The 13,772-nt window shown below is 45.1% G+C and overlaps 1 protein-coding gene across 8 annotated transcripts in view; it reads left to right on the plus strand.

Annotated features, from left to right (window-relative positions):
* The window catches only part of HIVEP3 (HIVEP zinc finger 3), a 275,758-nt gene that overhangs the window by 213,988 nt on the left and 47,998 nt on the right, over positions 1-13,772 (plus strand). The window lies entirely within an intron of this gene.

Here is a 13,772-nt window from a genome sequence, read left to right on the forward strand (position 1 = left end):
TCAGGTTTAGATATGTGTCAGTAGTGAGTGGTGAATGCAGAGAGCTAAAGTAGTGGCAACCTCTAATGGTTATGACCTGACGTGATTTAGAGAGGGAGCCAGGGAATGGCAGGGAAACAACAGACTGAGAAATACGATGGGTTCGGTACGTTGCCATCACCCTCCTGTAGCAGATAGGACCCATGGGACTAACTGAGCACTGGGTTTTATTGCTTAAAGCCCAGAAGAAGCCTCTGTTCCCCTCGACTGGGTTGTCCCAGAGCTACAGACGTTTCAGGAGGACTCTTGGACTCCTTCCTAGACGTGATTAAAGAGACTCAGCATTAATGCAAATGAAAATCACCCTGCCCCATGCAGAGCAGCTCCATGGAGGTTTTTTGGGGAGAGACACGGGGGTGCTCGGTTCTGGCTGCTCCCCGACTGCCCCCACCGAAATGAGCTGTGTCTCCATGTCCCTGTGCTCACGCGGGGAGGCTGTCTGTGTCCCTGAGCCCAGCACAACGGATGTGGATTCACATTTTCTAGACAGACACAAAATAAAGCAACTTTTCTAACATGTTCTGTGTAAGCCAGCATCAGGGAACGTATTAGTCATCCTGAACGTATGCTATGCTTTATTTTAAAGTTCCTGTAGTACTGACTTAAGGCAGCCATCCTTCTGGATGTGAGACAGAATATAGTAGCTGTTTAATGCCAAGCACAGGCACTAATGTAACACACCAGGTCGCAGAAATAAATTTTATATCTAAATTACACGGCATACGCACTGTTAAGAGGTTAGGCAGGACAGGCTGTTCTCCCGAGGTGCTCGGTGCATACCTGCTGGTCCATGCCTAGTTGCCACAAGGTTTCTGATGTCGAATTGTTCAGCCTCAGCAGCTTGTGTCTGCGAGGATATTTTCTTGCAGTGAAGGAACAAGCCTGCAGATGAATCCTCAGGGTGCCTAGTGCTTTGTGCAAGATATTAAATGGATCAGACCCCTTTCCTGGCCATCTCTTGAAAATGTTTTACAAAAAGTGCATCCATTCTCAAGACATTATGTCACCATCTTTTTTTTTTCCCCATAAAAATTTCCTCCTTGTCTCATTTTTCCCCTTATTTATTGGTTTCACATGGTCTGCTGCTGGCTAAACCCATCCTTCCAGTGGGATGCAGTTGGTTTCAAATCTTCTGGAGCCATCCCATGCTTTGTTACTTCAACCAAGGAAGGAGATTATAAAGAAATTCAAGTGTTCCCACAAAAGGTGAACTTGCTGCAGCTCTTTTAGCTCCTTCTCCCCCTCAGTTTTTATTTCTTTAGAGCGCTTGCCTTTCTCACTGCCATTTTCAACACTTGCTTTTCCCTCTGTACAGTCTTCTGGCTTCCCCAATCCTATAGCTGTGTTTCCCCCATTGCTACATTGCTTATAGCACTGCCAGGACCAGCTGTGCTACTTTCCCTGCTGCTGTCCAGCCTGCCAGCTAGAATCATATTTCTTGGCCTTCAGAGAAGACCAGAAAAGCCAGCTTTTATACTTTCATCATACCCATTGCCCATTTTTAAGGAACAAACCGATGAACCCGCCAGAGGCTCTTAGAGTGTGTGGAGCAGCTTGGCTTCCCTTGCAAAGTCTCTCTCATTTGAAGATGTGTCCTCCCTGGCTATGAAAGTTGCTTTGCTTGTGTTTACCCACCAGGAAGTGTTTTGGAAACAGCAGCTTGCAGATTCCTTGAGCCTTGAGGTACATTCATACCTGGATTTAGGATCAAGGATCATGGGGTGTGCTCGGGCTAAGTTTCTTGCCTCATCACCCTTTGCATGAAGGATGTGAGTCGACCTCTGTGGTGCGATCTCAGGATGTGACTGTTCAGGATGTGACAGCCACTGGGGCTGTCAAGAGAACCTGCGTGGTGGAGGTGTTCAGCTCCCATTGAGTTACCCAGCCATTTCAGCATCTACCTCCCTTGGTCTCCTGTGAAGAAGAGGACCTGTAGTCCCTTTGTATTGTGCCTCTGGTTTCTTGGGGACTGCAGGAGGGACATGTGTAGTTCTGCCTTGACTTTTCCACAATTAACTGTAGACGGGATCCACAGAGTTTTCTGTTGGGCTCCTGTTTAAAGAACAAGTTTATCTTAGAGAGCAAGTCTTAAAATCACTCCATATGTAATTTCAGCAGGGCCTTTTTACTTGCAGTCCCGAAATTTCATAAGACTGGATATATCTCCATTGCAACCAGCGTTCACCCCCCGCCCCATGAGCACACCCCATGCACTTGACTGCAAAGGAGGTGGGAGTCGTTTAACATCCCACGCATAGGCTGGACGCTGCACAGTCTCATTAGGTTGTGTTCAGGAGAACCATGCCATTAAGCAGCCAGGTCAATGTTTGTACTCCTGAAGGAGCTAATAAAAACATCCACTGGACTTGTCCTGAGGGATATTTTGGTGGTTTTGAGCAGTGAAAACGATCTTTGAAGGTCAATCTGGCCAGCACTGCTTCAGAAGTGCCGTGATTCCTTGGTGCCTCTGTGTCACCTTCATCAATCCACTCTGGTACTTTGGAGGCACCAGGCCCATTCTGAAATCTTACATCATGAAACTGTAGATTAGTATCGACCTAATTTGAGAGTGAGGTCTGTGATGGTATCATGGTCTTGTCAGGGGAATGTTGCCTGTTTACTGTGCATTAGCATTACCATGATGAAATCTGATAGTAGAGGGGTAGTTGCAGTCAATATATGTTCTTCTATTTCATAGCCAACTCTCTGTATTTTGTGGGGCCCATCAGTTGGCTTATTGCACTAGTTGATTGCAACTAGTAGAGAAAGCAATACCAAGATATAGAAGGTTAAAGACCACTAACCTTAACTGACATCCCCAAACCAGTGTCATGTAAAATGAAAACTACATCAAAAGGAAGGCTCTCTTCAGAAAACTGTTCCATTTTTTCCCTCTTTAGGAAAAAAAAGCTTATGGTTGCAGACCCAAGTATCCTTGCATTCACACCTTAAAAAATACCTCCCCTTCACACCATGTCATGTGTACAAATCCACACATGACCAAGAAGAACCCATGGTGATGTAATGTAGTGTATCTTTTAACTTTAAGAAAGATGCTCATAGTGCTGGTGTGACCCAGGCTGCTCTAGTCATCGGTTTGGTCTGACTCAGATATGAATCCAGGTCCTTCACTCTTTGTCCTCACCCGTAAGTAACAGAGAGTTGCAGGTTCACCAGTCAAGGGATCTTCTGAACTGGGGTCCTGAACCCCCACCTTAAATCACTGTTCCCTTGAGCCTGGGCAAAGCCCCTTCTGCCTAGTACAGGACAAATACTGGGGGATTGTATGAGGTTTGACCATTGCATTCCCTAGAGAGCAGCTCTGCCCCGGGGCTGGAGGGGGAGAGGCTGCTGTGTTGTGCTGCCCTTTGTCTCCATGCTGCAGGGCTGCTTATGGGATCTTAGGCAGGCAGGAAGACGATGGAGCTGCACATCTGCTTCAGCCTGTCTAGCCGAGAGACTTTCCCCTGGGTTGAAGGAAAATGGAGAAGCCTTGGGACTGTTTTATCAGAGTCGAACGTGACTGCTAATTAGTGGATGCATAAGGAAAAAGAAAACCTTTGGGGGACCCATTAGCTGTATGTAAACCTCCTTTCCCCCAGCCTTCTTCCCAGTTCTTCAGTTCTTGCTGCTGTGGACTCACTGGGATCTGTGGTCGGCTTCTCCGGGGTGATCTCACTCCATTTCTATGACCGGCCACAGAAACTGCAGCTCCCACCACCCGCTGACACACACCTAATGGAAAATCCCTGGCACAGCAATGTGAGAGTTTTATTACCCTAGAGAAAGCCTCTCTGTTAAACAAGCAAAGTTTCTCAGTGTGTAACTCCAAACGCTGCATCAGACCCGGTTCGTTCAGGGGATTTCCTTTGCTGCTTAGATGCGTTCTAAGAATTCACCATGTTTATTTTTAAAGGAGTCATTTATCCCAAAGACACTAATTTGGATGCACGTTACCAGCAAAGGATGAATCTGAGCAAGCACATGTCTGTAGCACGTCCAGCTGCCGTGTGCACCAGTGTGAGCTAACGGCTGATGCTCCTTCATTTACCTTCAAAACTACTTGAAGCCTGGAGGTGAACTCACTTCACAGCCTCAGGGCAGTGCCTCACATGGGTATATATCTCTGCGAAGCAAGGCTGTTATTAAATAGTAATGTTTTACTCTGTGCTCTGTTCCTAGATATAAGCAAATAACTCCTGTAATTTGCATTTTTAAGTGGAAGGGGTTTTCCTGAGACTGTCTGCTTTGCACGGAAGGGAGAAATTGGTGTTAAAACATTTTCATTAGGGCTAGTGGTGCCAGACTGACCGCTCGACGTTAATTTGAGCATCTTGTGGGGTTTGGTTGCTGGATTTTCCCTGTCTTGAGAAGTGCTGAACAAGCATTGCTGTGCTCCATTTGGGCAGCCCTGTGGCTGCACAGGCCTTCTGAAAATCTGGTCCTGCATGTGTCAAGCTGCTCTCTGAAACATGATTTAAAGATTCAAGCATCAGCTTGTGCACAGGTGTTTATCCTGCTTCTGTAAAGGACCTTAAAAAAAAAAAAAAGTGTTTCTTATATGTGGAATTTTTTCTTTGTTTTTCAGATAGGACTTTACAACAAATGGAGAGGAGAGCTTTCATGCCACTGGCTTTGAGACTACCAGGGACAGCCCTGTTGCCTAGGCAGATCTGAAAATGATTAACCAGCTTGTGTTGGGGATGCTGGGAAAAGGGAAGAACATACCCTGATTTTGTTAATGCTCATATGAAAAAAGACATGTCATATCAGATGCTGGCAGCTCTCCAGGAATTCCCACCACAGTAGCCAGTCTCCATTTCCCTCTAAGAGGTTGGCTTTCTGGTGGTCCATACCCCTGGGGTTTGGGTATAGCCTGAAGGGTCATGATGCTCACGCTCACCAGGATCCGTCCTTGTGGGTACTGGGACTGCGCCCAGGCACCGTGCTCCATACGTGGGGAAGGACAAGCCTCATTTCTCATTCCTGTTAAAAGAACATAAGGTCTCTTTTGAGCACCATACGTTTACACTCTCTTTTTTTTTTTCGTAGCACAAGCAAAGCACGTTTTCTGCTTAAAAAGCTAACAATCCAAAGGAGACAAGACACAGGGTGGCAATTTAAGGAAGGATGGATTTGTGAATTTTACTGATGCTGACAAGATGAAAGAAGAAATTGTTTGAAGAGACAGGTTTGCAGGCAGTGAGAAAGGTTGCTTGAAAGATACATTCAGGAATAGCAGCGGAGAAAAATAGCAACTAGAGAAAAAATGTTTTCAAATGAAAGGAATATGCACTTTTTGCTTTGAAAATCGTTGCATTCTCACATTAAAATATACTTAAAAGCTAATATGAAGAAAAGGTTCAATTCAACTTGAAGCAAATGCTCTTTTCTCCCCATGTCTTCATGAAAATTTGGAGTTTTTTCTTCCTTTTAATTTTGGGTTTAATTAAAAAAAATATTTTCCCCTGGTAACTCAGGGAGTAGACAAACTGAAAAATCAGTTCTTTTCAGTGGTCTGTTCAGGAAATCGTTTCTTGGATCAGGAGCAGCAAGGTAGACAGCAGGAGACAGTGCATGGAAGAGGAGGAAAGTGAGAAGTTTGCAGGTAGAGTCAGTGCAGAGAGCAGCAAAGCAAAGGCGTAACTTGCTTGACTCCGACTTTGGACACCTCAGCCTATCTGCTTGCTTTGAGCCGCTGCTGAGATGTGTTAGATAAGAGCCGGTGTGTCTGGGAGAGCTGACAGATTTCCTTTCGGAGGGAAAGTGTGGGACGGCTCTGTAACAGCGCCAGTTCCCGAACCTGCCACTCAGCAGATGGTGCTGCATGCCAAGAGCTCTTGTATAAGTAACCTCGTATAATATAGAAGTAACCTCGGGTTATTAACTTTAAAACAGGTTATTAATTTCTGTTGGGAGCAGCTTCTGGTTGTATAACCACTGCTGGAGCTTCATGCAAGATCCCAAATGTTGTGTCTTTGGGACAGAGCTCAGGGCTTGAAGCACTTCATATTTTCCTTGCTTTTATGATAGTACATGCAACCTGTGAGCTGATACCTTCCCTGAACATTTCTCAAGGGTCTGTGCAATGTGAATCAGCATCATTCACATTCAACCTACTCTTTGCTGCCTCCTTTGGTTTCCCTTTACAGATGCGGGTACAAAAAACCCCATTAAATCCTGCGTATGTTTCAGTCAACTAAGCGTGGACCCACTCTCAGTTATCATCCTAGCCCTGATACATCTGGATGAAAAAATATTTGCAGCTCGTGGGCCCCTGTGCTCTTCATGCTTTGGGTGCGGTGATGACCGGCCATCCCTGCACCACCTCCACCTTGGCTCCAAAATGCAGGATGTCCCCTGTGCCTACAGCTCGCAGCACTAGAGATGGCTTTCCTTTAATACCAGCTGTGTTTGTGCTGAGTAGTTCCTGAACATACTGTTCCCTGGCCTCCTGAACATATCCCGGAGACAGCGAATGGTGGTGGTTAGAGCAGATAAGTGTGATTTGGGGATGGTGGACTCGTGACTCACTGCGACTCTTGGATAAGTCATTCTCCTCCATACACTTCAATTTTCTTGTTTGTGAGAGGGGACACACAAACTCACCTATTGCTAAGCTTGATTATATTATGCCTTTAAAATGTCTTAATAATTATTCCTTCTTCAGTGGGAATTGTTAATGTTTCCTGTCCTGAATATCTCCTCACTTCACTTGACAAATTAGGTTCATTCTGCAGCTTATTCCTGTTTTCCCAGGAAATTTGACAAACATAGAAGGATTTAGTCTAGGTTGTTGTCTGGTTTTCTTTATTATTTTTCCTAAATTATTTTTGCCTGTACAGCCAGCCCGCTTTCTTGACACATCCTGCTGGCAGGCACTCATAATGCAGCTTGATGCTAATTTCCCACAGCCAGTTATTAAAAAATGTTATTTCCAGTTTCGTCTCTGACCTTGTGTGGGATGATCAGCTTTCTGCAGGGATTTCTTTCCTCCTAAGTAAAGATCCCTGTAAGCATCCAGCCAGCCAGCCCATGGGCTTTCCCAGTGTGACATGGTTATGTTGGGGCAGAGGCTGACTGTGGTCCTGGAGTGGAAAATGGTGTTCTTCCTGAGCCCAGCATTCCCAATAGGGTTTCCCCAGCCTCTTATTCCACTCACCATGGCTTTTATCTTCTCTGTGTTACAGAAAGACAAGAATTCCCATTTGCTTTCAGCTCAAATAATGAAAAATACAGACTTAATAAACAGTATCAAGCAAGAAAATGTCTTTGATGCCTTGCACAGGTGGCTGGGGTACCTGGCTAGGGCAAACCTGCCTTGCTGGCATTGTGCTGCATCTCATTTGGGGAATGAAGAGTGCTCCAGCTGCCAGGCTTGTCAGTCTCCCATTGTAGCACTAAATGAATTAAAAATCTACTAATAATTGCATTTTTCTAGCAATTACTTTGCTTATAACACCTTGTAGATCCTAGGATCAGTCCAGGTAGATAAACAGAAGCAGCCGCTGTTCTACAGGCTCTGAGACCAACAAGCAAGTGGGTTCCTGGGGTGGGACAGATCATGATTTTCCTTCCTTCTTCAGGGAAAGGTGAGTTCAGGTCACTGCGAGCAAAGAAGCAGAAAGGGAACACTGCCTCACTTGGGGTATCTCTTCCATGCCCTGCCAGAGACTTGTGACTCGAGATCACCTTGCCTCTCCCTGTCTCAGTCATCCTTTTGCAAAAATGGGGGCAAAGTCGAGGATGGCAGTAGTGGGCGTTTCATTTTTAGACCTCATGTCTCTTCTTAGGGCTGGTTAGACCATTCCACAAGTCTGCAGCATTGCCTCTTTCCTGGACCTATGTGCAGCTTCATCTCATTTATGGGACTGGGGTTCATTCATGAAACCCTGCGTGCACTACTCTGGAATCATTCTCTAGAGGGAGGGCACAAAGTGTATGGGGTTTGAGAGGGGGAGAAGATAAACATGGGGAACATGACCCTGTCCTCCCAGGTGGGTAGAGTCTGAGGATGTAACCTGTGAGCTTGCTAGCATACATTTTATACAGAAGAGATACAAAGCAAAACGGACAAATAGCATTTGGTGCAAAAAGTGCCAGTGGGTGTTATAGGCCCAGGGCTGTTGGCCGAGCAGAGCTGTGCATGAGAGATGGGAGAAATCCTGACATCCAAGAGCAGATGAAGGGACACACAAGAGCATTTCACAGTGCCTTGATCACACAGGTAAGGGGAAGCCAGTGGAAAGGAAGAGTGTGATTTGATCAGACAGACAATTTTGGCAGCTGAACAGGGATGGAGAGAGGTAGAAATTGGTTAGAAAGTAAGAGATTGCAGTTATCCAAGCAGGAGAGGGTCAGGCGGGAAGATCTGAGCTCTCACAACAAAGAGGGAGGGTGTGGGATGGAGAGAAAAATGGTACAAGTTGGTGCCAGCAAAGAAGTGAAGAGAAAGAGAGGATGAGGGTCCGAGATGATCTCAGGATAGGGAAAATGACATACTCATAGGAATGGGTGTATGCAGGTACCAAGTTAATAGCACTCGTGTGTGTGCGTTTCCAAGGTTCTATACGCCCTCAGTTCATAAGAGTAAGCATTTTTTTGCAGTTTAGTAAAAGGCAAGCTGGACTCTTTCCTTTGTCAGGGGTTTGAAAATGATAATGTAAAAGAATCCATGTGAAGTCCTGAAGTAAGTCCGTGATCACCTAGGCTGTCCTTCTGCATCTCAGATTTGCAGGCATGACAGAATGTCTTATTCTGAGCCGCTGTTTGATATGGGCCAAATGTCTGGAATAATAAACTCTCCATATTAGCAGACTATTTATGAGCTTGTGGCAAACATCAAGATTATAGGGTTTTCACTTTATTGATTCAGTGACACAATCTCTACAATTAATTCAGTGGAAAATTTGAGAAGGCAAACGTTTTTACCAGGTTTACTTAGGATTAGCCAGTTCTTAACATCTGCATATCTAGGCAGCCTGTCCTATACAGAAATGTAATTTATAGAAGCCCTTTAATAGATTCCAAGTACTGTGCAATCAATTAGAAACCTGATGTTCAAATAGACAGACCCAGACCTAACTGCCTATTACTCAATCCATATTCCACTAGGTAAATGGCAGGAAGATGACTCTGAGAATATAATTCTGAACTGGCTTTTTGGGACTTCCTTTTCTGCCCCTTTCTAATGATGAAAACATTACTTTTGAGGAGACAGGTCTCTTCTCAAGGCAGATGTTAATCTGATTCCTGTTCAGTGGTTTGTTGTTTGGTTTTTTTTTTAATCTTCCCAAATGTAGTAGTTGATTTTCAATTCTCTTTAGTATTGTCTACTAGAGAATCCCAGTGATGACAGATGGGATGTGAAATTCTTGGGAACATTCTGCATGATGGAAGGATAGAGGTCGGAGAGTAAAGTGTGCCTAAACCATATTTTCAAAAAATGACATGCATTTAAGAGCATGAATCCTATGAAATCCATCTACTGACTAGGTATTTCACCTAGAGAGGGACCATGTTTCTGAGACTGGGAATTAAGCACTCCCCACTCCCAGTTTGGGTTCCAAATCCTACTTCTGGAAAAATTTTAAGTTTTGCATAATTTGGAAGTGAGCACACAAGTCATACTGATGGTAAGAATGCTTGTAAGAACTGAGTAAAGCCTGTTACATCCTTAAGTAGTGGGACTGTGAGAGCCAGACTCTACATTTAAGAAAGATTTTCCAATTCTTCCCGGTTTGTTGTTGGAAAGAGAGCAGCTTAGCTTGTGTGCTTTGTCCTGATATAGCCCATGATGTAACTGGGTCTTTGATGGTTATGAATATCATCGTTCATCTGCACAACTGAGGGAGGTGCAATGCCATGGAAGGAAGGTGAGATCATTCCTCCTCATAGGATGCCGCTGGGCTTGCTCGAGGGGGAAGAGGTTTGAGAGGCTGTGGGATGTGGCAGGAGCAGATGGAAAGAAGACCAGCGGGACCGGAGGGAATGGGCAGAGTCTGCTGCTGCTCAGAAAGCCAGTGACTTGCTGGAGGCAAGGATCCAACTGCAAGGATGTGGTGGGCAGGGCTCCATAGAAACTTTTTCTTATTTTTTTTTTTTTTTAATATTCCATCTTCCCAAGTTGCTTTTCACTATTTAAAAGTTGTGCTTCCAGTTTTTTATGATAAAGCCTGTTTACTCTTGCTTTTTAGTTTTAGTCTTTTTTTGAGGAGGAGCTCACTAGGGAAATGGTGCAGGCAGATGCTTGTCAAAGCTGTAGCCAATCTGAGTCCCATGATCTCTGGATCATGAAGTGCTATAAGGTGGCTGTAAGCCCAGCTCAGTTTCTCCAGGATGGAGGAGTGGGGAAAAGCTGTGATTACTCACTGCAAGTGTTTAAAGTAATTTCCCTGTCCTGAAGGACCTCCTGCTGCTCAGGCAGTTACACAGGATCAATTGAGTGAAAAGGGAGGGTGGGATGTGGTGTCCCTCTTTAGAACCGTGTGAGAAATTCATGCATATGTGTTGAAAAATATTAATCCAGACTGACTGTAACTGCATGCTTCTTTGTGTGTAGAACCTCAGACAAAAGGCAGTGTGACCTAATAAGGTAATTTTGCTGCTCTGTTTTGCTGCTCGTGCTGGTGTCAAGATAAGACTGAAGAATTACAAGATTTTTATAAATTGGAAGCAGGAGTACTCCATGGGGGGATTACAGGCAGAGTCTTGGCTAACTCTCCTGATGATGTTCACCTGGCATCTGTGCACAGTGGTTCGCTTTCTTGGAAGTTCATGTGTTTCTGAATGCTTGGGTGCTCTTGTCTCTAAACTTTATTCAGGACTTGGTATGCCAAACATGGGGGAATAATCAGATGTGCGTAGTCAAGTTTTTATAAACCTTTCTGTTTGTTGGGTACTTTGGCTTCTTGTAGACCCCAGACATCATTGAACTGGTTTGTGTAACTCTTGGTTGGTTTAGCAGAACAGTAGCAGGGCTTTCAAAGAGCAAATATTTCTTGCACGTTTTGCAGATCAGCAGTTAAACCAGTGGTTTTCAATGTTTGTGAATTTCTTGCCGTTCTTATTTAAACAAACTATTTGATGGCAGAATTATGTGGTTTTCAAGGTTGCAAGAGGTTAGGCACTTATGCTGCTCTTCTGAGATTCAAATGTATGTATTTTAGTCTCCTCACAAGACCAAAGAGTGTGGGGTTATCTGCAAAGCGTTGGTCTGAAGTGTGCCAGAGCAGCCTGTGCCTGCAAGCTGGTTTTGATAAAATAAGAACCTTTCCCAAACGTGAACTGAGCAAAGACCTTCATTACTAAAAATACAGCCCTCTGCTTGGCAGGAGAGCTGCTGTGGGGTGAGACCTGGAGGCTGTAAGATAATTGGAGTTGGTCACTGGAGAGGGATGCCGTACTGCACGAGGTCCCTGCATCAGATGTCATGGGGGTATAGTGCTGCTAGAGAAATGCAGTACATAAAAGAGAGCCTTGGGGAGTTTAGGCTAAGGATTGATCAGTTTTTCACAAAAATTCAAAAAGGCCGAGTAACGTTTGGCATGTGCTTACTCAAGCGGTGTACAACGTAGGGGGGAAGTCGTTTTTTGCATGGCTCTGTTATTGCCTTGGTTTGTGGATATTTTCCTTCTTTGCCAAAATGGTATAATGTTGAGAACTGCAGTGAGATCTGTGTATGTGGGAATGTAGGGTCACAGTACAAATAAAGGATAATTAGTCTATTTACCCAGGTTGTGAATGGCTTTGAGTTTTAGAGCTGAAATATGCTAGTTTTGCTGCAAAGTATCATTAATAACAATAATTTATTATGAATTCAGATCCTCATGAGTTGAATCTTGAGCTAAATTTGTGGAACTGAAAGCTGAGCTCATCACTCAAAGAAGGGCTTAATTTTCCAAGGTGCTGAGTAATGGGCGGAGCTCGTTGCAGTCATTAAGAACTGTGGGTATTTGTGCCTGTGCAAATTGGACCTTTATGTGGATGTCAGTGTATGAGCTCAATAAGCTCACTCGCAGCACCCAGGAAAGAAAACTGGCCCTACTGCATGGTTGCACCATTAATGCTGATGGTAAATCAAGGAAGTGCTAATACATTGCAAAGGGTACTTGCAGGTGGCAGCAGCCTATGAAAACAGAAGAGCTCTGGGAGATGCCAGTGCTGTACTGTGAACATTTGCAATCTGCAGCTCGACTTCACCAGCAGAGAAAGTCACGGTCATTTCTGACCCCGCACCGCTGGGCCCCGGTACCTTGCTGTTGTGCAGCACAGCAGCTCTCCGGGGCACCTCGGCGTAAAGCATGCTTGGGTCTCTCTGCTGAAGCTTAGGGAGTTTTTTATTTCTTGCAGTGAAGAGCAGACAGTTAAAATAACTTCTAACTCTGCCTCCCCCTCCTTCAGAAGGGGACTTCACGGTCTTCCTTTTCCTGCACAGCCCAGAAATGCTGGAGAGCAGAGGACGTGTCAGCAGTAACGGCAGCCAGTTATTTTTGCACAGACAGTCTCTGCGGCCTTCCTGCCGTCTCTTAACCAGAAGCCTCTGAAGCCTCCAGCAGCCGAGGTCACATCTGGAGCAGTGGGTTCATGAACTGTGCCTGGAATCAGATGGCTTCAAGTTCCTCTGCAGATGGCCCTGTCAAGGGAACTCCCAGCTGGATGGTGATCCCACGAGCGCTGGTGGTTGTTGGCAGCCTCCTACCACTCGATGTTTATCTAAGAGAGAGGGAAAGACAAGTGGTTTTGAGGAGGAGTCGTCTCAGATTCTTGCAGGGTTTAGTGTCGCCTCATCTTCAGACGGCAGCATGTCTTCCAGCAGAGTCTTAGCTGGAAGCAAGCCCACATGTCCCATATGAAGAAGTGTACATGAGAGACTCCCAGAAGCCTGTGCGTCCCTCCCTGGCTTGAGAAAAGTGCCACAATTGTAAGATAAGCAAGGCTGGCTGGTTTTGTAACTTTCTGGAGATAAAAATGAATATAATTCAGTCTCAGCAAAACTGAGCATGGTATACTGGTACATTTGACAGACTCCCTTGCACACATGCAAAATATATAGAGTAAGAGTTCTGGGCAGGGATTTATGTGATGTTTCAATCTTTTTTTTTTTTTTTTTTTAAAGGGAAATATCCAGAAGTGTTAGTGCAGAAAGGGGTTTCCTGAAATACATGAAGAATGGTTTTTACTCCCCTGGGTATAACACCCTCTGAATAGGTTGGTTCTTGTCTGCAATGAGCCATGTGCTGTTGAGCTCATCGAGATCCACTTCCAGGTGACAACTCATCTCGAAGGAGGGACTGGAGATCTCTTCCCCATTCCTTGGGGGTTATTCTGACACCCTGCACCCCAGCCTTTCTGCCAGGTGGGCAACAGCTTCTTCAGCAGCAGGAGAGGGCTTTGAGCTGCTTGCCCTTGTTGTCACATAACTGATCCCTCTGCGGAAAGGAAGCACAGGTGATGCAGCCTGACTTTTTTCTTCTCTGATGAACACGTGCAAAACCAGCAGCTATAAATAGGATGATGCCACCAGAGTATTCAGGTCTATGAAGTATTCCTGTCTGCATGACTAATTTGGCCTGGGTAGGCAGCTTGGAGGTGACTGAGGTGAAATGAGGGGAATCCTGCCCTAAGTAAGCATCAGCTGAAGTTTAACCTGGAAAATCATGCTGTGCTGCAAGTTCTCCATCCTCAGCACCTTTGCATGATTGCACTCGACAACAGCACCTTCCCACTGTTAT

This window comes from Mycteria americana, chromosome 21 (assembly GCF_035582795.1).
Source record: "Mycteria americana isolate JAX WOST 10 ecotype Jacksonville Zoo and Gardens chromosome 21, USCA_MyAme_1.0, whole genome shotgun sequence".
NCBI lineage: Eukaryota > Metazoa > Chordata > Aves > Ciconiiformes > Ciconiidae > Mycteria > Mycteria americana.